The following is a 27,696-nucleotide window of genomic DNA, read 5'->3' as shown; positions in this document are numbered from 1 at the left end:
GAAGGAAGGAAGGAAGGAAGGAAGGAAGGAAGGAAGGAAGGAAGGAAAATCTTGATACCAGGAAAGTATAATGGGCTGCCTTTTGAACTAGTTACAAGTTGTCTGATGCTAGAATCAGTCGGTCAATCAATAAGCATTTATTAAGTACTTCCTATATGGTAACACTGAACCAAGGAGAAAGGGTCATCTGGACCCCATTAGATTTGACTTTCTCTCTTCTGAACTAAGGAGGAGCATGGATAACCATGTGCCAGAAATACATTTGAAACTGTTGCTGAATAAAGGTTGTTGGTCTATATGATCTTTTGGGTGCCTCCAAACTTAGAGATTCTATTGTTCTATAATTCTAGTTTCTTGGAAGGCTTGGTACTGGACTTGGAGTCAGCAAGTTCTTAGTTCAATTTCCCCTTGAGAAACTTATTAGCTTTAAGACCCTGAGAAAATGAGTTAAACTCTCTTAGCCTCTATTTCCTTATTTGTAAAGTGAGGATAATAGTAACCCATCCTTCACAGAGTTGTTGTAAAAATTAAATGAAATAATATATGTGGCTTCATAAACCTTAAAGTACTTCATAAATGTTAGCTATTAGTGTTATTATTTTCATTAATACTATATTATGCATGACTGAAATGTATATCAACACAAAAGTAAGCACTATGTAATTCCTACAAGAGGAGGCTTTCTCAAGGGAAATTAATGTCTTTGTAAAATATAATGCTTGTGCTAAATGCTTAAGCTTAATTAGTCTACCATCATCATCACCACCACCTACCTCAGTCTAGTAGAAGGAGACTGAAGTGTTCAGGCAAAAAAAATATTCATTTGTCCCTAAAAATTATTTTATCAGCTCTGTAGAGGATCACCCCAAACCTGTTTTTCTCCTTAATGTGCACTCTGGTGCCCCTTAATAAATGTATGAATAGAGGAGGAGGAAGAGAAGGATAAGGAGGAGGAAGAAGATAAAGAGAAGGAAGAAGAGGAGAAAGAGGAAGGGAAGGAAGAGGAAAAGCAGGAGGAAAAGAAAGAGAAGGGAGAAAGCCAAATCTAATAGGTCCTAGACCGAGGCTGGAAGTTACCGAATTGTTTTAAAACTCATTCCTTACATAGCACTTTTTAAAAAATTTGGTCAATGTACTTATAATCATGTACATGAAAATTACACTGCAGATATCTTAACACCTTATACTATAAGCTCCACGAAGGAAAGAGCCTTTGATTTTCCTTGAACTTTATCTCTCCTCTAATACCTAGCACTGGGTTCTGCCACAGTAGTCATTTAATAAATGTGTGTTGATTTACCTGACACCAAAGGGTTGAACCAGGGGCAAAGGATGGAAATCAAAGAGAGGAAGATTCCTTGAGAAGAGATTTTTATAGAGGGGATTTCTTCACTGGTACAAATTATATTTGATAACTTTTGAGGTCTCTTCCAAGACTTCTAGTCTCTAATCCTATGCTTCTTGACTTAAATTGTGCTTCCCCTCTCACATTCCTTTCCTCACAGCTGAAAATTCTGAAAGGTGTCCAGGCATCCTTTTTCACCCATTCTAGTTTAAGAGTAAAGATCAGAAGGACAATTCAATACTCACACCATCATCACATTCACAGCACAAAAAAAGTCAAGGCAGAGACTTTAGGAGAGTATTTGTTTCCCCTTCCCACCTGAGCTAGGTGATGTAATCATAGCAAGTAAGAGTCAGGGAGAAGTAGAGCCAAACTCTTTACTGACAAATCTTCCACACAAATCTAGAAAACACACTAGACCAAATCTTAATTGAAAAAGCCAAGAAAAATCCCAAAGTCATCTTTTCTAACCCAGGTCAGGATAGGAAGACAGAGAGTTATGCAAATAATAATAATATCCATGTCCAAAAAACATGTCTTATTAGTCCATCCCTTCTCTGTCAGGAGGTGGGGTTGCATTCTTCATCACTGGTCATCTGGAATTGTGGTTGATCATTTCATTGATCAGTTAGTGTGGTTCAATAATAGAATTCTCATTTACTTTCCTCAATATTTTAATAAGAAAAAAATTTATTTGTTTCTTACTCAAACAAAAAGAAAACTAAAAAGTACAATTTTAATGTCATTCATTAACCCCCTCCCCAAAGAGATGGAAAAAGCCAAAACTGAATTTTAATCACTGATATTAAACTACCTCCAAATGAGAGTCTGTTACCAACAGTCTAGTCAATGCATGCATGGTCTCTTACAGCAGAATGTATCACCACTCAGTGGAATTCTAGCCATAGAATTCTGTAAACACATTCTGATATAAACCACTGTGAAAATTACATTTCTGAATGAGCCAACTGGGCCCACAACATCATCAGAAGTAGTAATTTATTATTCAGTTTAATAATTAGAAGTAATTAACTTGTAGAAGCAATTAGAAATGGCAATTTATTTCTTAATGTAATGGGATGCTTTTTCAATGTGTGTTTGAATATTTAGCAGCCAATAATTACTTTTTTAAGAGGGGGGAGAATAAAGAAAAGTTACTATTTATTCACATTCTAATAGGTGCCTTGGAAATAAATCTTTCCTTGCAGCCCACCCACAAGTAACTGAGGTTTGTCACATACCACCTGAATAGAATGATGCTAAAGACCAATGCAAACTCACATGCTTGGACAAGGGGTTGTGTTAGAATTCCAGATGCAGTATGGAATTCTCATTTGGGGGGCGAGGGGATTGGGGAGGAAATCCTACTGGCTGAGTGTTATGATATGTGCAATGGTGCCTCCTGCTGGCCAGAGAGAACCTCATGTTTAGAGAACCTGCCTTGGGAAACTGAGGCTGGAGGGGAACTTGCTTTGTGTGCAGCAGAAAGGATAGTGGGCCTGTCATCAGAAAAGCAGATTTCAAGTCTTTCCTATAACCTTTTCTACACTGTTCCTATAGAAGTTACTTCACCTCTCTCAATATCAGTTTTTTTCTTTCTAAATTTGGGATAATAATATTTGTGTAACGTGTTGTTAAGCAAATGCTAAGTAGTCCCTGGATCTTTTGGGCTGCCCGTGTGTGCTTCAGTCCTGGGGGTTTTAGGGATCATAAAACAATCTTCTTATTGGTCCCTTGGTGCCATGATAGGAGCAAAGGGTATCTGCATCAAGAGGGCTGACTACTAAGCTGGGAGGATTCATTGGACCTTAAAGTGAATGAATCTCTCCCCGCCTGATAACTATATAAGGAATCTTCATGAATAGTTCTGTGAGGGGTGGGGAAAATACCAGCCTTCACCTCACCCTAGCAGCATAGTGCTTCCAAGCACATGGCAGAAGGTACACGTCTTGGGTAGGTGAGCCTGAACTTAGATCTTGAGCTGCCTCCTATTTTGAATAGAGGTAACTGAATAGCAATCCTGAGATGGATGTTTCCAGCATTGAAGGTAACGTTGTGAATTTGAGAGGTTGGAAGTTCCTAGTCCTCAGTCAGTGCCAGCTAAATCTAAGGATTCCAACAACTATTTCAGTGATTTTTAGAGAAAATGACTATCGGTAAGAAAATGAGCCTACTCTCAGCCTGGCTTGCTAGAGTGACAACTGGAAAGTCAATGAATTAAATTTAGCTAAGGATCTCAAAAGAAATAAACTGCAAGTGTACTACTTCAGGGGAAGAAATTAGTCTATTCCCTTCTTTCCCATCTTCCCCTTTCTTTTAGTGACCCCTGACTTCATGCTTTCACTCTTCCAGGGATTGTATTCTACTCAAAAACTCTTTGGGCATATATACCAGCAAAGAATTGTGAGGTGAGAGGACATCAGTTTCCAGGCAGCGGAAGGAAAACTTGCTTTACAGGATAAAAGCACATTTGACCCCTGGATGTTGGTACCTAGGAAAAGCTTTGACCACCACTCCCTGGTTTTTGCTCTGGCTGGGCTGGAATTAAAAGGTCCAGAGTCTAAAAGGGGTGAGGCAGGGAACAGGTGGGGGAGGTCAAGGAAATGGTGTTAGGGCAGTGGTTGGCAACAGGTGACCCAGGCATAGTTAGTGAAAAGCATGCACTCATTAAATAACTTAGTAATTTTTAAGAAGAGTTCTGGAGACAGAATAAATATCCAGCAAGATATGAATTACACTCTTCACGTGTATCATAATGCTTTTGTTATTAAGAAAATTCAACTTCATTTAAACATGTTAATTAATTCAAAGTAGCTTTTCATCATTATATATGTTCTCAAAAGATAATAAGAGTAAAATTATTGTCATGTTAGGATCCATAAAATTGTTTTATGTTAAAAAGAAGTCCTCAAACTTGAAAAGTTAGGAGTCAGCACTTGGTACAGCATACTGAAGGGAGCAACAATAAAGGTATAAAGAATGAAGGACTGTCTTTCACAGCATCACTGCCTACAATGGGTTTCATCTAGGGCACAGACCCGTTAATAGTACCCCATTTCACTCTGTAAGTTTGATTTTGTACCAAGGCAAAAGAACTAAGACCAGTAGGCAGAAGCTTCAGAAAGTCACCACAATCCCATTTTCTATTACAATAAAGAAAAACAGAATAGAACTTGAAATGTCCTGCTGTCACAAGAGATGTCCAACAATGTTAAAACTGTATGAAATAGTTAGCTTTCTGTCATTGAAAGTGTTTTAGCCGAGGCTGGATGACCATCTGTCAAGTACGTTAGAGAAAGGATTCTTGCACTGGGTGGGAGGTTAACCTAGGTCACCTGCAAGGTCCACCATCATCATCATTATCATCAACAGCAACAACAACAACAATATTTATATAGTGTTTTAAGAATTATGAGTTATTATGCCCAGAGGGCTATAAAATTGTGCATATCCTTTGACCCAACAATACCACTTCTAGGTCTGTGTCCCAAAGAGATCATAAAAATGGGGAAAGGACCCACATGTACAAAATATTTATAGCAGCTCTTTATGAGGTGGCCAAGAATTGGAAACTGAGGGGATGCCCATCAACTGGGGAATGACTGAACAAGTTGTGGTGTATGAATGTAATGGAATATTGTTGTGCTATAAGAAATGTAGAGCAGGTGGATTTTAGGAAAACCTGACTTACATGAACTGCTCAATGAAGTGAGAAGAACCAACAGAACATTGTACACAGTAACAGCAACATTGTGTGATGACTAATTTTTATAGACTTAGCTCTTCTCAGCAATGCAAGGATCTAAGACAGCTCAAAAAGACTCATGATGGAAAATGTTATCCATATCCTAAAGAACTATGGAGTCTGAATGCAGATCAAAGCGTACTATTTGTTTTCCTTTTTTTGTTTATTTTGTTTCTTCTTTCTCATGGTTGCTCCTGTTGGTTCTAATTCATCTTTACAACATGACTAATGTGAAAATATGTTTAATATGAATATATATGTACAGCCTATATCAGATTGCACACCCTCTTGGAGAGGGGGAGGGGAGGAAGGGGGAGAAAATTTAGAACTCAAAATCTTATGGAAGTGAATGTTGAAAACTAAAAATTAATTAATAAAAAAGAATTATGAATTACTTATATACATTTTGGGTAGTTAGGAGGTGCAATGGATAGAGCTCTAGCCGTGGGTCAAGAAGACCTGTTTCCTAACTCACCTCAGATACTTATTAGCTTTGTAACCCTGGACAAATCACCTTTTTGCCTCAGTTCCTCATCTATAAAAATGAGCTGGAGAGAGAAATGGCAAACCACCCAGGTATCTCTGCCAAGAAAACCCCAAATTGGGTCATGAAGAGTCAGACCAGACTGAAATGACTGAACAACAACAAATTTTTATACATTCTAATGCCACTCAAAATCTATAGCTCTTTAAAGTTTGCAAAGCACTTTCTATATAGTATCTTATTTGATCCTCACAATAATACTATGAGGCTGGGACTCTTGTTCCCATTTTATAGCTGTGGAAAATGAGAAGCAGAAAGATTAAGTGACTTCGCAGGGTCATATAGTTAGGCTAGTGACTGAGCCAATTATTCAAACTTAAATCTTCCTGACTTCAAGTGTAGCCACTAGACCAGGATGTTACTGTGATTGCAGGATTCTGGAACTCTGGGAACACTCACAGTACCTACCATGCACACCAAATGTAGAAGCACTTAATTGAATTTCATCATTTTATCCTTGTACATTGTTGTATAATTGTTTCACATGTGTTTTTAATGTCTCCACAACAAAATTGTAAGCTCCAAGAGGTCAAGGGTATATCAAAGACTTCTTAGCATACTCTAGTCTGACATTGTGTGGGATACATAGTAGGTACTTCAGTATTACTTACTGAATTAAAGGTATATAAATAAGCTGGACCTACAGAACCATGGAAAAATTTGGAAATGTTCAGCAAGACAAATTCATATAAATCATCACATCTAACTTATGAATGACAGATTGCTTTTTTTAAATTCTTTTAATAAATAATTTAATCTATATCAAAAAATTAACATTTCCACATAAAAAAGTAAGAAAACAGATTACACATGAAACCATTTGAAACCAATACCTATTATATACAGCTTTCTTTTTTAAAACATACATAATAATTTCAACACATTATTTTGAAAGCTATCCTGCTTGTGTTTTCTTCTGAATTTCATTCTTTTCTAGTCATTTAAAAATACTTCAATTACCTTTTTTCTCTTCTTCCTCTTCTTTCATCTTATTCTTCTGCAACATTATCAATATTTCTCATCTTTTTTCACTTCTCCTCAATGAAAAAGGAAAACTAATATTTATAACAAATAACTATAGCCAGACAAAACAAATCCACATATTTGTCTTGTACAGGAAAGTATGTCCAATTGTATATATTGAGTCTGTCACTCCTCTGTCAGAATCTGAATAACATGATTCTTCATCCTACTACAGAATGGTCTATTATTTCTGTATTTTTTAGTGCTTTCGATGAAATAAATGTTGCGTTTTATCAAAAGATGTTTCTGCATCAACTTTAGAAATAGATCACATGACTTTGATTGTTTTTATTTTTAATATGGTCTATTGTTTGTAATTTTTCTAACATTGAACCAACCTTGCATTCCTAGTATAACTCTTACCTAGGCACTTTTTAATCTTTGTGATATGTAGCTATATTGTTCTTGCAAATATTTTATCTAGTTTAATTTTTTGTTTATATTCTTTAGTGTATCAGTCTGTGCTTTTCTTTCTTTGTTTTGTCTCTGCCTAGTTTAAGCATCAAGACCATATTTGGGGGCAGCTAGGAGGCACAGTGGATAGAGCATTGGCCCTGGAGTTAAGGAGGACCTGGGTTTAAATCCGGCCTCAGACACTTGACTTCTATTGGCTATGTGACTCTGGATGAGTTGCTTAACCCTGATTGCCTCACTCGATATATATACATATATATATATAGTCTAAAAAAGACCATATTTGTATTGTAGAATAAATTTTGTAGGATCCTTTCTTCTCCTATTTTCAGTTTTTATGTTAGAATTAAGTGTTCTTTGAATGATAAAATCTTCTTGTAAATGTATCTAGAACTAGATTTTCTTTTTTCTTTGAAAGTTCATTTACAACTTATTCAATTTCTTTTTCTGGAATTGGGTTACTTAAATTCTCAATTTCTTGTAGTGCTCATCTAAGTATTTTATATTTTTTGTTAGTATCCATCTCTTCCATTTAATTGTCAGAGTTGTTATATAACTGGGCAAAATATTTTCTATTAATTTCCTTTATTTCTTCTTCATCTGTCATAAATTCTTCTTTTTTCATTTTTGATTCTAGCAATTTCATTTTCCTCTCTCTTTTTAAATTAGACTAGCTACTGGTTAATTCACTGTAATATTCCCACAAAAAAGATTCTAGGCTTATTTATCAACTCCTTTTTTAAAATGTGATCATCTCTTTTTTGATTTTTTCTGTTTAGCTGAATTTTTATTTGTTCATTTTATAGTTTTTTCAGTTGCACATCCAATTCATTTATGTGAATTGTTTCCCTCTTTTTTATTGAGGACATTACTTAGAGGTATAAATTTTTTTTTCCCTCAGGTCTACCTTGGCTCCATTCTAAAAATTTAGGTGTTTTGTCTCAATGTTATGGGGCTTGGGGAGGGTGTCTTCTCTTATCTCTATGATTTGTCCTTTGATGTATTAATTCCTTAGGATCAAATTATTTGGTAGTATTGACTTAATTTTAATTGTTTCTTCAAATACACTTTGTTGAATATAATTTATTGCATTGTGGTCAATAAAGGTAGTGTTTAAGATTTCTGCATTTATTTGTGAGGTTTTTATGACCTAGTACAGAATCAATTTTTATCAAGGTGACATACAGCTAGAATATATATATGCATATGTATATACATATGTATGTGTATACATATATATATGTATATATATGCATATATATATATATATAGTATGTATTTCTATTCCCAGTCACTAATTGCCAGAGAATTATTATATCTAAATTTTCTAAAATTCTATTCGGGTTCTTAAGTTATTTCCTATTTATCAGTTCTTTTGTATTTATCTTTTTGGCTAGATAGGTTTAATTCTGAGAAGAATACATTGAAATCTTCAACTATTATACTTTTATTATCTGTTTCTTCCCATAAACTGATTAATTTTTAGTTTAGGTATTATGGCATTCAGCAGATAGATAGAGAGATCAATAGATAGATTGATAGATAATTTGATATTAACTAAGCTTGCCTTTTTAAAAGCATATGACACATTAAGCATGTCATTTTCAAAGCTGATCTCCCTGCCTATATTCTCTCCTGAATGTCCTTCTGCTTTCTTTGCTCATTTTAAATGCCTCAATTGACTCTTTTTTTGGTAGGGAAGAGAGTTATACAATCTCTATTGCCCCTCTATATATACCCTCAATGGAGAATAAAAGAAAGTATAATCCTCTTTTTTAAATAAGCATAATCAAGCAGAACCAATCCACACATTTGTTATGTCAGAAATTTTGTAACTCATTTTTCTACTTTGTAGCATGATCCCTCATCTCCTGGCACCCAAATTTCATTGATAATATAAAATTTTAATATGCTACTTTCTTTTTTTCCAGGAATTCCAATATAGTTGGAGGCATATCAGTGATAGTGATTTTCTTTGAATCTTTGCTTGTAGATGACATGAAATTATTCTTCTTTTTCTGTATTTGTGTCATGAGTTTTTCTGGTTCCATAATACCATAATAATATTATGGATGTTTTCTTCTTTTTTACTCATTTTTCCATCTTTACTTCCTAAATTTGTACTTTGTGTCAAAGTCAAGCTCTGCACACTTCTGGAAAGAATATTGGGACCTTATTTGGTCTTGACCTATAATGTGACCTGTATAATGAGTGCTATGTTTTTCTAAGACCTAAGGAGCAGTTCTGACCAATGAACTATAATGGGATGGTCTTTGTGGAGGTCTGAACTAGGGTTGTCTTCAATGGGACAGTCTGATATAGGGGGTACCATGATTACTGAACCCTTTCTTTGTTGAGAGAATTATTACAGCCCCTTTTCTGTCCAATCACTCCCCAAGTTTTTTTTTTTCTTTTAAACCAAGAGCCTTAATCAAGAAGTCAAGAGATTGTCAAGCATTAAAAGATGCATGAGCTGGAACTATTCCCCAAAAGTTATAAAACTGTGCGTACCCTTTAACTCAGCAACACCACTACTAGATCTATACCCCAAAGAGATCAACAAAAAAGGAAAAAGATCCATATGAACAAAAATATTTATAGCAGCTCTTTTGGTGATAGCCAAGAATTGTAAACTAAGGGAAGGGGATGCACAGCAATTGGGGAATGGTTGAACAAGTTATGATAAAAGAATGTGATGAAATACTATTGTGCTATAAAATATCATGAAGTCAATGGTTTCAGAAAAAAACCTGGGAAGACTTATATTAACTAATACAAAGTGAAGTGAGCAGAGCTGGGAGAACAATTTACACAGCAATAGCAACATTGTAAAGATAATCAATTGTAAAAGATTTCATAACTAATTAATACAGTGACTCGCCACAATTCCAAAGGTCTCATAATGAAAAATATATATATTTGCATATAGAGAACTAATGGGTTCAGAGTGCAGATTGAAGCATATTTTTTGTCTTTCTTTTTCTGTTCTTTTTTTTTCAGAACATGGCTAGTGCAGAGGTATGTTTTACATGACTTCATATATGTAATGAATATTATATTTGTTGCCTTCTCAATGAATATTACATTTGTTGCCTTCTCAATGAATGGGGGAAGGGTGGAGTGAGAGAGAGAATTTGGAACTGAAAATAAAATTAAAAGCTTTTTAAAGATGTATGAGCCCCTGTTTGAAGTCAGAGAGACCCATATGTAGATTCCTATATCTGGTATCCTGTATCTCTGTCCCCTGGTTCTCTGACTTTCCTCTGATCTCTGACTGGAAGGCATCTATGCATTGTGCTTTGGTCCTGGCTGGATTTCTTTTCTAGTGCCTCAAGGCTTATGGCTGCCATTTTGAATGAACCTGGGCTAGCCAAATGCCCTGACCCTAGTTTCTTCTTGGATTTCTTAATCACTATTCAGCTTCATGATCTTTATTTTATCCTTGCTGGAGCCATTGTAAAGGGGCTGGGCTGGGCTGATCTACTTCCTTTTACTCCACCATCTTAAGGAATAGTCTCCCACTAATCAATTGTTATCTACAGTTCTCAAAAGTTAAGTGAATTATCCATGGTAAATCAGACTAAACAAATCATTTGGTCACCTGACTTAGAGATACCTATATAAAATACTCTAATTGTCAAAGAATTGAGAATTGTGACCTTGGTACATAATTGCTAAATAATTTCCCTTAATGATAATACAGTGAGTTACAGATTGGGTGGCATGATGGATACAGAGATGGCCCCAAAGTCAGGAAGACCTGGGGTAAAGTCCCACTTCTGACACATATTAGCTGTGTGACCTGAAATAAGTCATTTAGCTTCTCAGTGCCTCTGAGAAGCTCTATTGTTGTTGTTGAATCATTCCAGTTATATATGACTTTTTTTTGGTTTTGTTTTGTTTTGTTTGTTTTTTAGGCATTTGGGGTGAAGTGACTTGCCCAGGGTCACACAGCTAGTAAGTGTCAAGTGTTTGGTCTGAGGCCAGATTTGAACTCAGGTCCTCCTGACTTCAGAGCCAGTGCTCTATCCACTGTGCCACCTAGCTGCCCTATAAATGACTTTTTGTGACCTCATTTTGGGGGTTTTCTAGCTAAAGATAGTGGAGTGGTTTGCCATTTCCTTCTCCAACTCATTTTACAGTTGAGGATTTTACTTTCCCAGGGTTACATAGCTAGTAAGTGTCTAAGGCCAGATTTTAACTCAGGTCTTCCTGATACCAGGGTTGGCACTCTATCTCCTATGCCACCTAGCTGCCCCCAAAAAGCTCTGGAAGACCATAAGTTGCATTAAAATTTCCAATGAGCATTGGCATAAGAAGTTTCCTTACTGGGAGCTCTCTATATCAATGAAATCACAGATTCAAACCCACCCACCCCAAATAAATGGAGTCAGCTACCTGAAAACATGTGACAGGCTAATACATGAGTCCAAATTTAATTTAACTACATCTAAGTAGTGCACTATTGAGCAGGTCAAAAACTATATGATTGAAAAGTGTTCAAAGAACAATGAACAGGTTGATGAAGAGATTCAAAACCATGGCATATAGGATTGTGTTGAAGGAATGGGGAATGTGTTTGCCTAGAGACCCTTTGGAGAGTGGTAATCATTCTCTTTAAATATTTGAAAGGCTGTCATGTGAAAGATAGATTAGACTTTTTCTGCCTGGCCCCAGAGGGCAGAATTATGATTAAGGTAGAAAAGTTGAGACAGATTTTGGCTCAAAATAAGGAACAATTGCTTTACCATTAGAACTGCCACCAAATGGAGCAGGAAATGAAGCTATGCAGAGTGTAGAAAACAGGTCCAAAAGAATAATACACACACAAATTGTGACTATGTAAACAATGACATCATGCAACAACCAAGTTCAAACTAAATGTCCCAAACAACACTCATGATACTTTGTTAAATGAAAAGCATACAGCCTTGCAAATCTAAAAGCACTGTATGTCAGTTATGATGATAAAGAGGTGGACCTTCTTGTCAAAACCAACTGTTCTTCCTGTGCCCTTGATCCCAATGACCCCTCTCATCTCCTCCAGTACATTGCCCCCACAATCATCCTTTTGCTCTCTCTTCAATCTCTACATATACTAGCTCATTCTCTGTGGCTAATAAATATTCCCAGATCTTCCTCCAACAATTGAAAAAAAAAACTCATTTGACCCCACCATTCCCTCAAGCTATTATCCTATATATCTCCTCCCTTTCTCAGCCAGACTCAGAGAAAAAGCTGTCTGCACTCAGTCTCCACTCTTTCTTCTCAGTCCTCAAGCCCTTGCCATCTGGTTTCTGACTTTATCTTTTAACTGAAACTGCTCTATCCAAAGTGTTTTCCAAATTGTCTGATCTGATGGTCTTTTTTCAATCTTCCTATTTTGACACCTCTATAGCATTTGAAATTGTTGACTACATATTCTGCCTGAATACCTTCCTCTCTAGGATTTTGTGACACTATTCTCTACTCCCCCTTCGAACTGTTTCTCCCAAGTCTCTTTTGCTAAATTAAACAGTAAGTCAATTGATAAACATTTATTAAGCACCTACTATGGGTCAGGCACTGTGCTAAATAGCGGGGAAACAAAAATGCAAAAGACAATCCCTGCCCTCAAATCTAACGGGGAGACAACAAGCAGCAAACAGATAAAAAGCAAGCTATGTTTAGGATATATAGGAAATAATTAACAAAAGGAAGGTACTAGAATCAAGAGGAGTTGGTAAAGGCTTCCAATAAATGATGAGATTTTAGTTGAAGTTTGACAGAAACCAGGGAAGCCAGAAAGCAGAGATGAGGGAGGAGAATTTCAGACAGAAAAGAGCCAGAGAAAATGCCCAGAAACTGGAAACAGAGCATCTTGTTTGCGGAACAGCCAGGAGACCAGTGCCACTAGATTAAAAAAAAAATGTGGCAAGGAGTAAGTTGCAAGAAGACTGGAAAAATAAGAGAGGATTAGGTTATGAAAGGCTTTGAATGCCAAACAGCATTTTGTGTTTGATCCTAGAGCCAACAGGGGGCCACTGGAGTTTATTGAGTCAGAAGATGTATGGAGGATGGATTGGAGTGGGGAGAGACTTGAGGTAGGCAGACCCATCATAAAGATACTTCAATAGTCTATGGTGAAGCGATCAGGACAAAGTTCTCATCTGAGAGGTTTGGGAAAGGAAGAGCCAGGGGAGTGTGAGGAGGGAAAAAAATGTTTGGAAGAGCCATCAAGGAAAATAGGATAGTGAGTTGATAAGACAGGTGTGATTGGATTGCCCAGCAGTAGTGAAGGCCCAGTGAAGCTGTATGACATAAATTTGTAATGGACCCAATCAGAATAATTATGTGATTTTTTTCCCATCTTCATTCAGCAGTATATGTGTAGAAAAGAAGGTGGGTAAATGGTGGGAGCAATCCAAAGGTGAGACTTGGGAGAGCGTATTCAATGGTATGATAAGAGGAATATGGAGTCAAGAAAAAAGTTGAACTGGTTCACCAAGATCAAGATAGAGGAAAGAAGAGAATGGAAAGTATAGGGAACATGGTCTTGAAAGGTACTGAGGAGTCAAGGGACTGGAAATCAAGTGTGAAAGAAGAATAGGGTTTGGTAAGGGAAGGTGGAGGAAGAGACAGAAAACCAATAGATTATGGTCAGATAAAGGGATTTCAGAGCTCTTAAATATAGGAGTGGTACAATAGTAAGTGATGGCAGGATCCACGGGATGTCCATCTTTGTGTGTGGCTGAGGTGGGGTGACTGAGTAGATTATGGGAGGTGAGGAGGCTGAGGAACTGAATCAGTTCAGATTAGGGTGTTTGAGGGAGAGTCAATATTTATGTTTTATTCCCCAAGTAAATTAGGTCACAGTGGATAGAGAGCTAAGCTTAGAAACAAGAAGACCTAAATTCAAATCCACACTTAAATATTTACTAGTTGTATGACCCTGCAAAAGTCACTTAACCTGTGTCTGCCTCAGAAAATAATAGCACCTACATCCCAGGGTTGTTGTAAGGATCTAATGAGATCGTATCTATAGCACAGTGCCTGGCACATTACAGATGCTTTAGTAAATGTTTGTTCCCTTTCCCTGCCCTCATTAATAGAATGCAATATTTTTAAGGAAAGACTTGACTTTCATTTTTATCTTTATATCTCCAATGCCTAGCACAGTGTCTGACTCATAGCAGACATAATAAATGTGTAGCCATTAATGAAAGATTATTAGCAAATATTAAATTATAAAATTATATATTTGCATTAACTATCACTTGCAAGCATCCCTTTGTACTTTTTTCTTTGAACATTTTGATTAAACATACTGTGTTTACGAATTTCTTGTCTGTTTATATATGCCTGTTGTTGTTCAATCATTTCCGTCATGTCTGACTCTTCATAACCGCATTTGGGGGTTTTCTTGGCAAAGATACTAGAGAAGTTTGCCATTTCCTTTGCCAGCTCATTTTACAGATGAGGAAACTGAGGCAAACAGCGTTAAATGACTTGCCCAGTGCCACACAGCTAGCAAGTGTCTGAGGCTGGATTTCAACTCAGGAAGATGAGTATTCCTGAATCCAAGCCCAGTGCTCTATCCACTGTGCTACCTAGCTGCATATGTGTGTATGTACACACACACACACACACACACACACATATACATACATATATCTTACATATGTCTACTTTATTCAAATAATAATTTTTTTAAAAAGGAACCAAAATGGGACCAGAATGAATGATACAACCATTCCTGGAGATGTTCAATAACAAAATAGATGACCTTGTGCCAGGAATGCTTTAGAAGAAACAACCCTATTCAGTTCTGCATTAGACTAGTTATCCTCTGGGGTCCCTTTCAACTCTGAGACTCTATGAGTCTTTGAATTAGGAAGCCAAGAAGATTGGTTTGGTTTTATTTATTTGTTTTCACAGAAAGGCATCAAAACATAATGAGGACAAAGGGTTCCAGAGCAAATAAAAGTACTCTAAGACCATGCTGTCATATAAATCATTGAAGTTCATATACTGAGAATTGTTCTAGGTGTTCTAATCACCTTCTGGACAAGTTTCACTAGTTTAGGCTATGCCTCAATCACTGAACTCCAATAGATATGTAATCTCAATGTGGGCGCTCTCTCCAGTAATGAAGTTTACAACTCATCCATGCCTGCCTGTTCCGTGTAACTCTAATTCATGTCCTCCCATTAATTAACCACAAGGAATCAGTCCAATGTGCTGGGGGCCTTTGGCACATTCTCTTGACATGGAGTAGATACAAGCAGAGGATATAGGCTCTTTGCCAGTTAATGCACTGTTTTTCTAAGTGACTGGCTCATTTTTTTTTCCTGGTTTAACATTTCTTTGATGACCCAGTAGTTCACATTTACCATCAAACACCAGATGTTTTCTGGTAGAAGGCATCAAGACTAAGCGTATTATTTCACCAAGCAATTGGATCTGATCAAGTTAGCTATTCATTGCTCTTGGAACCTGGCTTGTTCACCCAATGCCTCAGGAATAGATGGGTCAGAAACAGGATACAAAAGGAAATGTTTTAGGGACAAGAAAAGGAAAACAGCCTTAAAAGATGTTCCATCTTCTATCCCATGTGTGCCCAGTTATATCTCTTAAATTAGCTCTGCAATGGGGCCTATAAGTAAACTATAGATTATTCTCTAATGAACAATCATTGATTTTTTCCCCCTGCTTGGTGTTACATGCTACTGTTCCCATAAGATATTGATGGTTGCTATTTGTTTTCTGAAACCAAGGATTTTTTTAATGCTTGTCTTTACTGGAATCCCAAGTCTATTAGACCAGGGAGTCATTTCTCATAAGAGAATTCCCAAGGCCTTATTGAGATATATCACCACTCTGGTAGAAAAAAAGAAATCAATTATTGTTTTAGTTCTGCTACAAACCTCTGAGCCATGCTTCAAGAAACTTCTGAGCACCAGGACAAGTTTCCCTTCACATATCCCATAGCTACTCACCCCTAAGAGTACTAAGATTCTTTCATCAGTGTTTTCTATCCTATCAGCATTTTGCATGTTAATACCTCACTGCTCAGTGAAATTTATATCATCTGCTCCTACTGGGTAGATTATGCATATAAAAGCACATCTTATAAGGCCCTTTTAGATACTTATGCTGACATTTTAGCAGGAATTCTTAACCTGGGTTCCATGAACATGTTTTCTTTTTTTAATATTTTGATAATTTTTACAATATAATTGGATTCCTTTAAATTTTGTGTATTTTATCTAATGTATTTAAGGAAGAAGGAAAGAAGCAGCATTTATTAAGTGCCTACTATATTTCAGACCCTGTATCAAGCTCTTTACAAATATTTTCTTTGATCTTCACAACAAGGGAGGTAGGTGTTATTATTATTTTCCCCATTTTATAGTTAAGGAAAATGAGACAGACAGAAGTTAAGTGGCTTTCCCAGGGTAATTTAGCTAGTAAGTGCCTAAGGCCAGATTTTAACTCAGTTTTTCCCAACTCCAGGCCCAACACTCTATCCACTGTGCCACACAGCTGCCTCTAAAATAATAATAATAATAATATTTTAAGAAGGACATAGGCTTCACCAGAAAGAGAAGAGGAAAGGAGATAAGTATTTACATAAAGTCTATTATGTGCCAGGCACCGCCCTAAGCTTTTTACAAATTTTGTCTCCTTTGATTCTAACAACCCTACAATGCTGTGATATAGGTATTATTATTATCCCCATTTTACAGTTGAGTAATCCAAGTCAGGCCAAGATTAAGTGACTTTTCTAGGGTAACACAGCTAGTATCTGAGGCCAGATTTGAATTCAGTTCTTCTTGGCCCAAGACTCTATTTATTGTGTCACTTAGTTGCCTCCAAAAATAATAATAAAAACATTATTTTGAGAATGATAAGGGCTTCACCAAAGTGCCAAAGGGGTTTATGACCCAAAAAGGTTGAGAACCCCTACTTTAGTAGATCAGGGATTTCATGGTCATTGAAATTCACTCCACCAACACAAATTACAATCCCTCACCTGTTCTTTTGGATTTTCTTTGTTAGCCCCTGTATCCAAAAGGCATTCATCCCATGATGATTTCTACTGAGGATGCTTTCCAGCCTCAGGTAAGTTACCCCTGGCAAGAGCCATACAGATGGTCAACATTCCCAATGCACAGGAGGAAGGCCTGCTGAGCCTCTGTACCTTGGCAGCACTTTTTGAGCTTGGCCTCTTCTGGTATAGTTTACAATGTCTGTGTCACTGCAGATCATCCAGTTTAACTTAATTTTCAAAAAAGCCTTGCTGGTAAACATGAAAATGTATCCCCATAGAAATCATTTTTCCTGTCCTGTCTTAGTACCACTGTCTAACACAGCCCACTTCATGGAATGAGCTCTTTTTAAAAAATGAATATTTTATATTGTTTTATTCTGAATTTCAGTCACTAAAAAAATACCTTTCATGTACAAAGTAGAATAAAAAAATTATATGTGAAATTCCAATTTCTATTACATACCTTTTAAAAAGCACATAACTAAATTCACCATTTTACTTTCAAGACTGTCCTACTTGTCTGTTTCCTTCTGAGCTACCTTCTATACAGCAGCATCAAAATTCATCAGCACTACCAGCTTCCATAGGATTTTTGCTTCCCATGGATTTGCAGTTCAAGAAGCTTCATGATAAAGATACGTTTAAAAAAAAAAACTTCTACTGCATAGCAGCTTAGTGAGAATTTAGTTCACAGGACTTTTGTAGACCTTGGCCCTGAATCTATTCACTAGTTGATCATAGAATCAGACGATGTAAGAGCTAAACCTGAGCAATCATCTAAAACCAGCCGCTGCCTTTTACAAGTACAACTGGGCTGACTAATAGACCCAATAACCTCAAGGATTAAAACCCATTTCATTTCTATTTATATCAGCTGGTGCTTGAAATGACTTAGGAATGCCCCAGAGCACATCAGTCACTAGAATAGTAGAGTAATAGGGGAAACCATGCCCTGTTTCTTTGAGGTTTCTATTTAAACCTGGCCAATCCAAATGTCTCAATAAATCTCTGGATTGATTTCCCCTCCTGCAGGCAATGCCTCACTTTGGGGACAGCCAAGCTAACTGCATTAGCCCTAAACAGCCCCACAGTACTCCTTTAGCAACAAATGAATAAACCTTTGTGCCCTGCCCTGTGTTTTAAACCATAGCCCTACCAACCTGGGTTTATGAGCTTTGTCCCATCAAGAAACCTGACAGCCCTTCACTCACATTTTCTTATTAATCCTCACGGTGCCATCCTATAGGTGAAGGATAGAGAAAAGAATTGGGTAATTATCCCCATTTTTTAAAAGGGAAAGACATAGGCTCAAATGGCATGGGTGAGCCAGTGTCAAATCCGGGAGCTAAGCTCACAGTGTCTCCCTTCCCAAAGCCCTTTAGGAAGGGCACCTTTGCTTCACAAAGCTCAAACATCACAAGAAAATAGAAAAAAAAAAAAAAACAACTGACAAGTCTCTAAAACTGGATTATCTGTGGCAGCCAGTCTGAGACCTTTTTCTCCAACCTCCCGCATATACACACACATGCACAATATGGAATAAGTAGTGTACTTATGAAGAAGAGATGGATTCTACTCCCAGCTCTCCCATTAATTAACCATGTGACTCTTGGCACGTCACTAGACTGCAAGATTATAGAGCCAGAGCTACAAAATATCTCAATTTCCTCTTCTATAAATTGGAGGAGTTGACTAAAATGTTTTCTGTGGGTCCTTCCCACATTTTATAATTCTCAAATCTATTCTGCACAAAGCTGCCAAATTGATATTCAATCAACAAGCATTTCTTCATCACTTATTGTGTCCTGTGAGCTATGCACACATTTACTGTGTTCAGTAATCCATATAAAGTGACTTTGCATCTTAAAACAAAGTCCTGACCAGGTCATTCCTCTAATTCAAAAATCATCCAGCCTCCACATAGCTTTAAGGATAAAATACAGAATTCTTAGCCTAGAATGTAAAAATCTTTACAATAAGATGCCCATCTTCTTTTCTTATTTCACATTACTCTCCTTCACCCTGGCCATTTTCTACTGTCTACATGGCTAGCATTTTCTTTACACCTCTGACTCTGGGAATTGTAATCAAATCAACTTCACCTTTGCCTTTGGAAAGGGTCTGACAGATTTCTGGGGGCAAAGCCAAGATGGCAGAGAAGAGAAGGCACTTACATGAGCTCTCTTAATATCCCCCTCCAAACAACTTTAAAATAAGGCCTTGAATCAAATTCTGGAGTAGCAGAGACAATAAAAGGTCAAAATGAGACGTTCTTGCAGTCCAAGACAACTTAGGAGGTCGGAGAGATCTGTGACACAGGGTGAAGGCTGGCCAACAGCCCATGAGTATAAAGCACTAGATGTGCAACTAGGTGATGGCAACAGAAGCAGCAACAGCTTTGGGAGTTCTCAAGCCTGGGACAAGAAGGAGAACCTGGCAAGTGGTCAGAAAGAGATTTCGTGGGACCCCTGTGCTAGCTCAGAGATAGGACTAGATACTGTTTGGAGAATCCACCGTCTATAACTACTTCTGGGTCATAGTTCAGGGGTGGAAAGGAGCACTTTCAAGAAAGAGGGAACAGGAGCTCTGAGGAGTAGTTTTGCTTTTGGTCACAAGGAAGCACGAACCCTGAGGAACAGTATCACTTCTGGTCCCAAGGGATCGAGGACCTTCCTCTATAAGGAACAGAATGCAGACCAAGAGACCAGTGACCACACCTCTCCCCAGATCATACCACCTTGGAATCACCAAAAGCTTCCAAACCTCCAGAACCAGCTCTGAAAACGTCAGTGTGAAAAAGTCTAAAGTTTGAGACAGTGCCCTTTCCCTCCACTACCCACCTACCTACTGGTAACAGAAACCAAATATAACACAAAGTCAATAATCAAGGAATAGCATTTAAAAAAATAAAACAAACAAAGCAAAACAAAAAGAATCTGACTGTAAAAAGCTACTATGGTGAAAGGGAAGATTAAGACATAAATTCATAAGAAGACAATGAAGTAAAAGCAGCCTCAAGCAAAGCCCCAAAAGAAAAAAAAAAAACATGAATAAGACACAAGCCCAAAAAGAATTCCTGGAAGAGCTAAAATGATTTTCAAAATCAAATAAGAGTGGTAGAGGAAAAACTAGATAAAGAAATGAGAGCAAAAGAAGAAAATTATGAAAAGACAGCCCAACTTTAACATAAAGTTCAAAGTAAAGAAATAAGCTGGAAAATAAACAATGAAAAAAGAACCTTACCATAAAAGCTACTATGGTAGTAGGGAGGAGCAAAATACAAACACAGAAGGAAACAACAATGTAAAACATCTACAAGCAAAGCCTCAAAGAAAAATGCAAATTGGACATCAACACAGCAGAAATTCCCGAAGTTATTGAAGAAAGAGATGAATGGTAGAGGAAAAATTGAGGGAGGGAATGAAAGTGATACTAAAAAAAATTATAAAAGAAGAATTAACAGCTTGGTAAAAGAGGCAAAAATGTTCACTGAAGAAAGAAATACTCCTTTAAAAACAGAACTAGCCAAATGGAAAAAAAGAGGTACAAAAACTCACTGAAAAAAATAATTGCTTGAAAATTGTATTCAGGCAAGTCAGAGTGAATGACTCCATGAGACACTAAGAAACAATAAAACAAAGTCTAAAGAATTAAAAATAGAAGAAAATGTGAAATATCTTATTAGAAAAACAACTGACCTGAAAATAGATTGAGGAGAGGTAATTTAAGAAGTATTGGACTACCTGAAAGACACGGTAAAAAACAGAACTTAGACATCATATTTCAAGAAATTATCAAGGAACACTACCCTGATATTATAGAACCAGATAGTAAAATAGAAATTGAAAAAATCTACCAAACACCACCTGAAAGGGATTCCAAAATGAAAACTCCCAAAAAAAAACTATAACCAAATTCCAGCACTCCCAGGTCGAAGAGAAAATACTTCACGCAGCCAAAAACAAGTCATTCAATTACCATGGTGCCATAGTCAAGATCACATAAGACTTAGCAGCTACCACAGTAAAGAAATGGGGGGCTTGAAATATGGTATTCCAGAAGGCAAAAAAACTGGAATTTCAAACAAGAATCACCTAGCCAACAAAAGTGATTATAATCCTTCAGGGGAAAAAAATGGATATTTAATGAAATAGGGGACTTTGAAACATTCCTAATGAAAAAATCAGAGCTGAATAGGAAATTTGACATTCAAACTGAAGACTCAAGAGAAGCATAAGGTAAACATGAAAGAGAAATCATGAGGGACTCAATAAAGTTAAACTGTTTACCTTTTCTACATGGGAAGATGATACATGTAACTTCTAGGAACTTTATCATTATTAGGGCAGTTAGAAGGATTCTACATACAAAGAAGGCATGGTGAGTCAATTATGTTAGGATAAGGTAAAAAAATTGGACAGGTAAGAAAAAGGTAGGCCTTGGAGGAAGGGGAAAGAGAGAGGAATAATGGGAGAAATTATCTCACATGAAAGAGGCATGCAAAAAAAAAAAAAGCTTTTACATGGTGGAGAAAATGGAGGGAGCAGTGCTTAACCTCACTCATATCTAAATTAGTTCAAAGAGGGGGAAATATTCATATAGACAATCAATTGAGAAAAGAAATCTACCTTATCCAACAGGGATGTAAACGGGAAAGGGAAGGTCAAAATGGTTAGGGAGGATAAAAAAGACAATGTTCAGAAACAAAACAAAATTTAGAAAAGGGGAAGCATAAAAAGAGAGAGAAGGATAAACAGAAGAAAAAGAGAATGAATGAAATGTAATTAACTATCATAACTGTAAATGTGAATGGGCTGAATTCACTCATAAAACAGAAGCAAATAGCAGAATTGATTAGAAACCACAATCACACAATATTCTGTTTACAAAAAACATATTTGAAACAGAGAGACACACACAGAGCTAAACAAGTGGCTAGAGCAGAAACTGTTATACTTCAGCTGATGTAAAAAGGCAGGGAGTAGCGATCATGATCTCAGACAAAGCAAAAGCAATAATAGACCTAAAAGGAGATAAGCAGGGAAACTACATCTTCCTAAAAGATACCACAGACAATGACAACATATCAATACTAAACATGTATGCACCAAATGGCATAGCATCCAACTTCTTAAAGGAAAAGTTAAATTAATGACAGGAGGAAGTAGACAGTAAAATTACACTAGCAAGGGTACTCAACTTTCTCCTTGCAGTTAGATAAATGTAATAATAAAATAAATAAGAAAAGTTAAGGAGATGAATAGAATCTTTGAAAAGTTAGATATGATAGATATCTGGAGAAAACTGAATAGGAATAGAAAAGGAATATACCATTTTCTCAGCTGTATACAACACCTTCACAAAAACTGATGATGTATTAGGGCATTAAAAACCTCACAACCAAATGCAGAAAAGCTGGATTATTAAATACACCCTTTATAATATGTAATACTTCATATTATAATATAATATTTATAATATAATAAAAATTACATTTAACAAAGGGCTGTTAAATAAAGAGTTGATAAATTAAAAGTTAATTGGAAATTAAATAATCTAATCCTAAAGAATGAGTGGGTCAAAGAATAAATCAAAGAAATAATTGGTAATATCATTAAGGAGAATGACAACAATGAGACAAGATTCCAAAATTTGTGGGATGCAGCCAAATCAATACCAAAGGGAAGATTTATATCTCTAAATGCATATATCAATAAAAAAGGAAAGACTAGATCAATGAATTGGGCATAAAACAAAAAAAAAAACCCTAGCAAAAGAACAAACTCAATTTCCTTTATTAAAAAATTGGAAGTCCTGAAAATCAAAGGAGAGATTATGAAAGTAAGAAAACTATTGAACTAATAAATAAAACTAGGGGCTGATTTTAAGAGAAAACTAATAAAATAGATAAAGCATGGGTGAATTTGATTTTAAAAAAAGAAAACAAAACCACCAGTATCAAGGGTGGTGAATGCACCACCAAAGAAGATGAAATTAAAGCAAATATCAAGTTCTTTTGCCCAATTATGTGCCAGTAAAATTGATAATCTAACTGAAGTGGATGATTATGTAAAAAAAATGTAAACTGCCCAGATTAATAGAAGAGGAAATGGAATACTTGAATAACTCTATTGTAGAAAAACAAATCAAACAAGTCATCAGTGAGTTCACCAAGAAAAAGTCCTCAGAATCAGATAGATTTACAAGTGAATTCTGCCAAACATTTAAGGAACAATTTATTCCAATACTAAACCAACTATTTGAAAAAACAACTACCAAATTCTTTTATAACACAGATATGGTTTTGATACCTAACAAGGAGGAGTAATAACAGAGAAAGAAAACTACAGACGAATTTTCTTAATGAATATCAATGGAAAAAATTAAATAAAACACTACTGAGGAGATTACAGCAATCTGTCACAAAGATTATGTACTATGACCAGGTGGGATTTATATTAGTAATGCTGGGCTAGTTCAATAGTAGGAAAACTATCAGCATAATTGACCATATCAAAAACAAAAACAACAAAAATCATATAATTGTATCAATATGTGCAGAAAAAGCCTTTGACAAAATGCAACCTTCATTCCTATTAACAATATGAGAAAGCATAGGAATAAATGGAGCCTTTCTTACGAGAGGTATTATCTATCTAAAACTAAGAGGAAGCATTGTCTATAATAGCAATAAATTTGAAGCCTTCCCAATAAGATCAGCAGTAAAGTGAGGATGCCCATCATCTACATTATTATTCATTATTATACTAGGAATGCTAACTATAGCAATGCGACAAGAAAAACAATTTAAAAGAATGAAAATAAGCAATGAGTAAACAAAACTACTGCTTTTTGCAGATGATATGATGGTATACTTAGATGACCATAGAAAAGTAAAAAAAAACTAATTGAAAGAATTAACTTTAGCAAAATTGTAAAATATAAAATAAACTCACAAAAATCATCAGCATGTCTATATACTAACCAAAAAATTCAGCAGGAATAGATAAATAAGAAATTCTATTTAAAATAAGTGTAAACAATATAAAATACTTGGGAGTTTATCTGCCAAGACAAACATAAGGACTATATGAGCACAATTACAAAACATTTTTCACACAAATAAAGTCAAAATTAAAAAATTGGAGAAATATGAATTGCCCAGGGGTAGGCTGAATTAATATAATAAAAATGACAATTCAACTTAAGTTAATATACTTATCCAAGCCCATACCAATCAAATTACCAAAGAATTATTTTATAGAGCTAGATAAAATAATAGCAAAGGTCATCTGGAAGAAGAAAAGTTCAGGAATAACAAATAAATCAATAAAAAAATGAAGAAAGCCTAGTAGTACCAGATTTTGAACTCTATTACAAAGCTATAATCATCAAAACAATCTGATACTGGCTAAGAAACACATTGGTATTCCACACAGTGGAATACGTTAGGTACACAAATACAGTAGTAAATGACCATAGTAATCTAGTGTTTGAAAAACCCACAGATCCAAGCTTTGGGGGTAAGAATTCACCATTTGACAAAAATAACTGAGAAAAATGGAAAGCAGTTTGGCAAAAAATAGGCAAAGACCAACATCTCCCACTATATACCAAGACAAGGTCAAAATGAATAAATGATGTAGACATAAAGTATGATATCATAAATAAATAGGAAAGCATGGAATATTTTATCTGTCTCATCCATGACTAAGGGAAAACTTTATGACCAAATAAGAGATAGAGAGAACTGTGAGAAATAAAAGTGGATGATTTTGATTACATGAAATTGAAAAGATTTTTTAACAAAAATTAATGTAGCCAAAATTAGAAAGAAAACAAAAAAATGAGGAATTTTTTTTTTGCTGCCAGTTTCTCTGATAAAGGCCTCATTTCTCAAATATACAAGGAACTGAGCCAAATGTATAAAAATAAGAGCCATTCCTCAGTTGATAAAGGTCAAAGGATATAAACAGGCACTTTTCAGAAGAAGAAATCAAAGTTATCAATAGTCACATGAAAAAATGCTCTAGATCACTATTGATGAGAGAAATGGAAATTAAAACAGCTCTGAGATACCACCTCATATCTATCAAATTGACTAACATGACAGAAAAGGACAAATGTTGGAGAGGATGTGGAAAAATTGGGACACTAATACACTGTTGGTGGAGTTGTGAACTAGTCCATTCTGTAGAACAATTTGGAACTATCCCCAAAGGGTTATAAAAATATACATACCCTTTGACCCAACAATATTACTATTAGGTCTGTATCCCAAAGAGATCAAAGAAAAGGGGAAAGGACTTATTTGTACAAAAATATTTATATTAGCTCTTTTTGTGGTGGCAAAGAATTGGAAATTGAGGGAATGCCTATCAACTGGGGAATGATTACACAAGTTGTGGTATTTGATTATGGTGAAATACTATTTTTCTATAAGAAATGACAAGCAGGATAGTTTCAGAAAAACCTGAGAATATTATATGAACTCATTCAAAATGAAGTGAGCATAACCAGAAGAACATTATACACAGTAACAATAATATTGTAATGATGATCAACTGTGCAAGACAGCTACTTTGATCAAGACAATGATCCAAGACAATTCCAAAGGACCCACGATGAAAAATGGTATCCACCTCCAGAGAGTGAACTGATGAAACCAAAAGCATATTGAAGCATACTTTTTTTGCTTTATTTTTCTCCTTTTTTATCTGTTTTCTTTTGCAACATGGCTAATATGGAAATATATTTTGCATGACTTCATATGTATAATTGATATCAAATTGCTTTCCTTCTTAAGGAAGGGGAAGAGGAAAGAGGAAGGGAGAGAATTTGGAACTCTCAAAAAATTTTAAATGAATGTTTAAAAAATTATATGTATAATTGGGAAATACTTAACCAAATAAATAAAAATATATTGGGGGGGGAGGGCATGACAGTGGACTGCCCTTTTGTTCCACTCCCTATCACTGTAACTTCCTAAACTAAAACATCTTTCCCTTATTGTCATTCCCCTATGAGTATTTTATTTGCCTATGAAAATATAAGCTCTTGATGGCAGGAACTGTAATGCTTTTGTATTTATATTTCCTATACTAAGTGCATAGTAAGTACTTAATAAATGCTCTTCGTTCCTCTGTCCCTTGCTTTCCTACTCTTTTCCTTCTTTCTTTTCTTTCCTTTCTTCCCTCTCTCCTTTTTTCCTTCCATTTCTTCCTTTCTTCTTCCTTTCCTTCTTTTGTTTCTTCCCTCTGTCCCATCCTTCCTTCCTTCATTCCTATTTCTACTTTATAGAATTTCTAGCTTCATTTAATTCTTTAAAAGTTTTCAAATGACACTTCCTATATGAGATCTTTCCTATTCCCCCCCATTCCAAGTTTTTAGCACTCCGTCCCTTTTGAAATTATTCTGTGTCACTCTATCTATACATTGTAATTGCTGCTCACCTGTTGTATTCTCCCAATAGAAAATAAATTGCTTGATGGCAGGGACTCTCTTTTTTGTCTTACGTTCCCTGTACCTAGTACAGTATCTTGCACATAATTATAAACTGATGAATATTTGTTTAATCGAATTGAATGATTCAAGCTGGATGTGTTGTAGTCAGGAATAAAGGAGGGTGTTGATGTATCTCTGTGTGTATTGTGCATATGTATTTAATGTGTGAGTTCCTGCATCTCTGTTTATATCCCCAAAGTTAAATACATGGGATTGAAAAGTGATTCATCATGATTCATCTTCTTCCCAACATAAGCATAGTTCATTAGGAAATGACTGGAAGCATGGTACAGCAGCATCTTGAAAAACAGTTTTGAAATAACTGAGTTTCCCAGAGCACCTTGTGTCATTGTTACTTTATAAAATCATGGTGCTACCAGGATGAGATCAGTAGCTGAGTAAGTGTTAGCACAATAACTAGGGGAATCAACTGGGGTGGGAACTGGTAAATTACATAACTAATAATTACTTCACCATTGTTGCTTCGGGATGTGGGGCGAGGGAGATTTAGCCAGGACACTTAAGGCAGAAGAGAGGTAATTGCTGTTGCAAGCAGATTATTGAAGGGTAGGGGTGGAATACAGTTCTGTAGCCTTTGGCTTGATTTGGCTATCAACAGAAAAAGGATTAGAGCTAAGTGAGCTTCTATGGCTCAGAAAGTATGAAGCTACATGGTACTCATTTCCTGGAATTTTGCTTTACCTGTATATCCTACTCAGTGGACTGTTTCGTGAATAGGCCGCTAGGGAGAGTGATTGTGTAATAGTGTCTGCATTTCTTTCCCTTAGGTGCTATGTGTGCTGTAGCTGTCCTTCATACTTCTCCAGAGTAAGGGGTCACTGGCCTTTATTGGTAAGGATGAGTCCATAATGATAAGGCATTTCATAAAATGCCAGGGTGTGTTATAATCTGATCTTATAATTATCTGAGATTCTGCTCTATCCCTTTTGGACCATATCTGTGAGCCCCAGAGGTCAAACTAAGAAGAAAACAAAAATTGGAGCAAAAGATGGTGAGAAAATGGAGGAGCAATTGAGAATATAAGATGTGTGGAAGCAGAGGGATTCAGACATGGCCATCTGATCTGC

This window comes from Vombatus ursinus, unplaced genomic scaffold (genome assembly GCF_900497805.2).
Source record: "Vombatus ursinus unplaced genomic scaffold, bare-nosed wombat genome assembly UNPS02014973.1, whole genome shotgun sequence".
Taxonomy (NCBI): domain Eukaryota; kingdom Metazoa; phylum Chordata; class Mammalia; order Diprotodontia; family Vombatidae; genus Vombatus; species Vombatus ursinus.
This window is presented reverse-complemented; position numbering follows the sequence as displayed.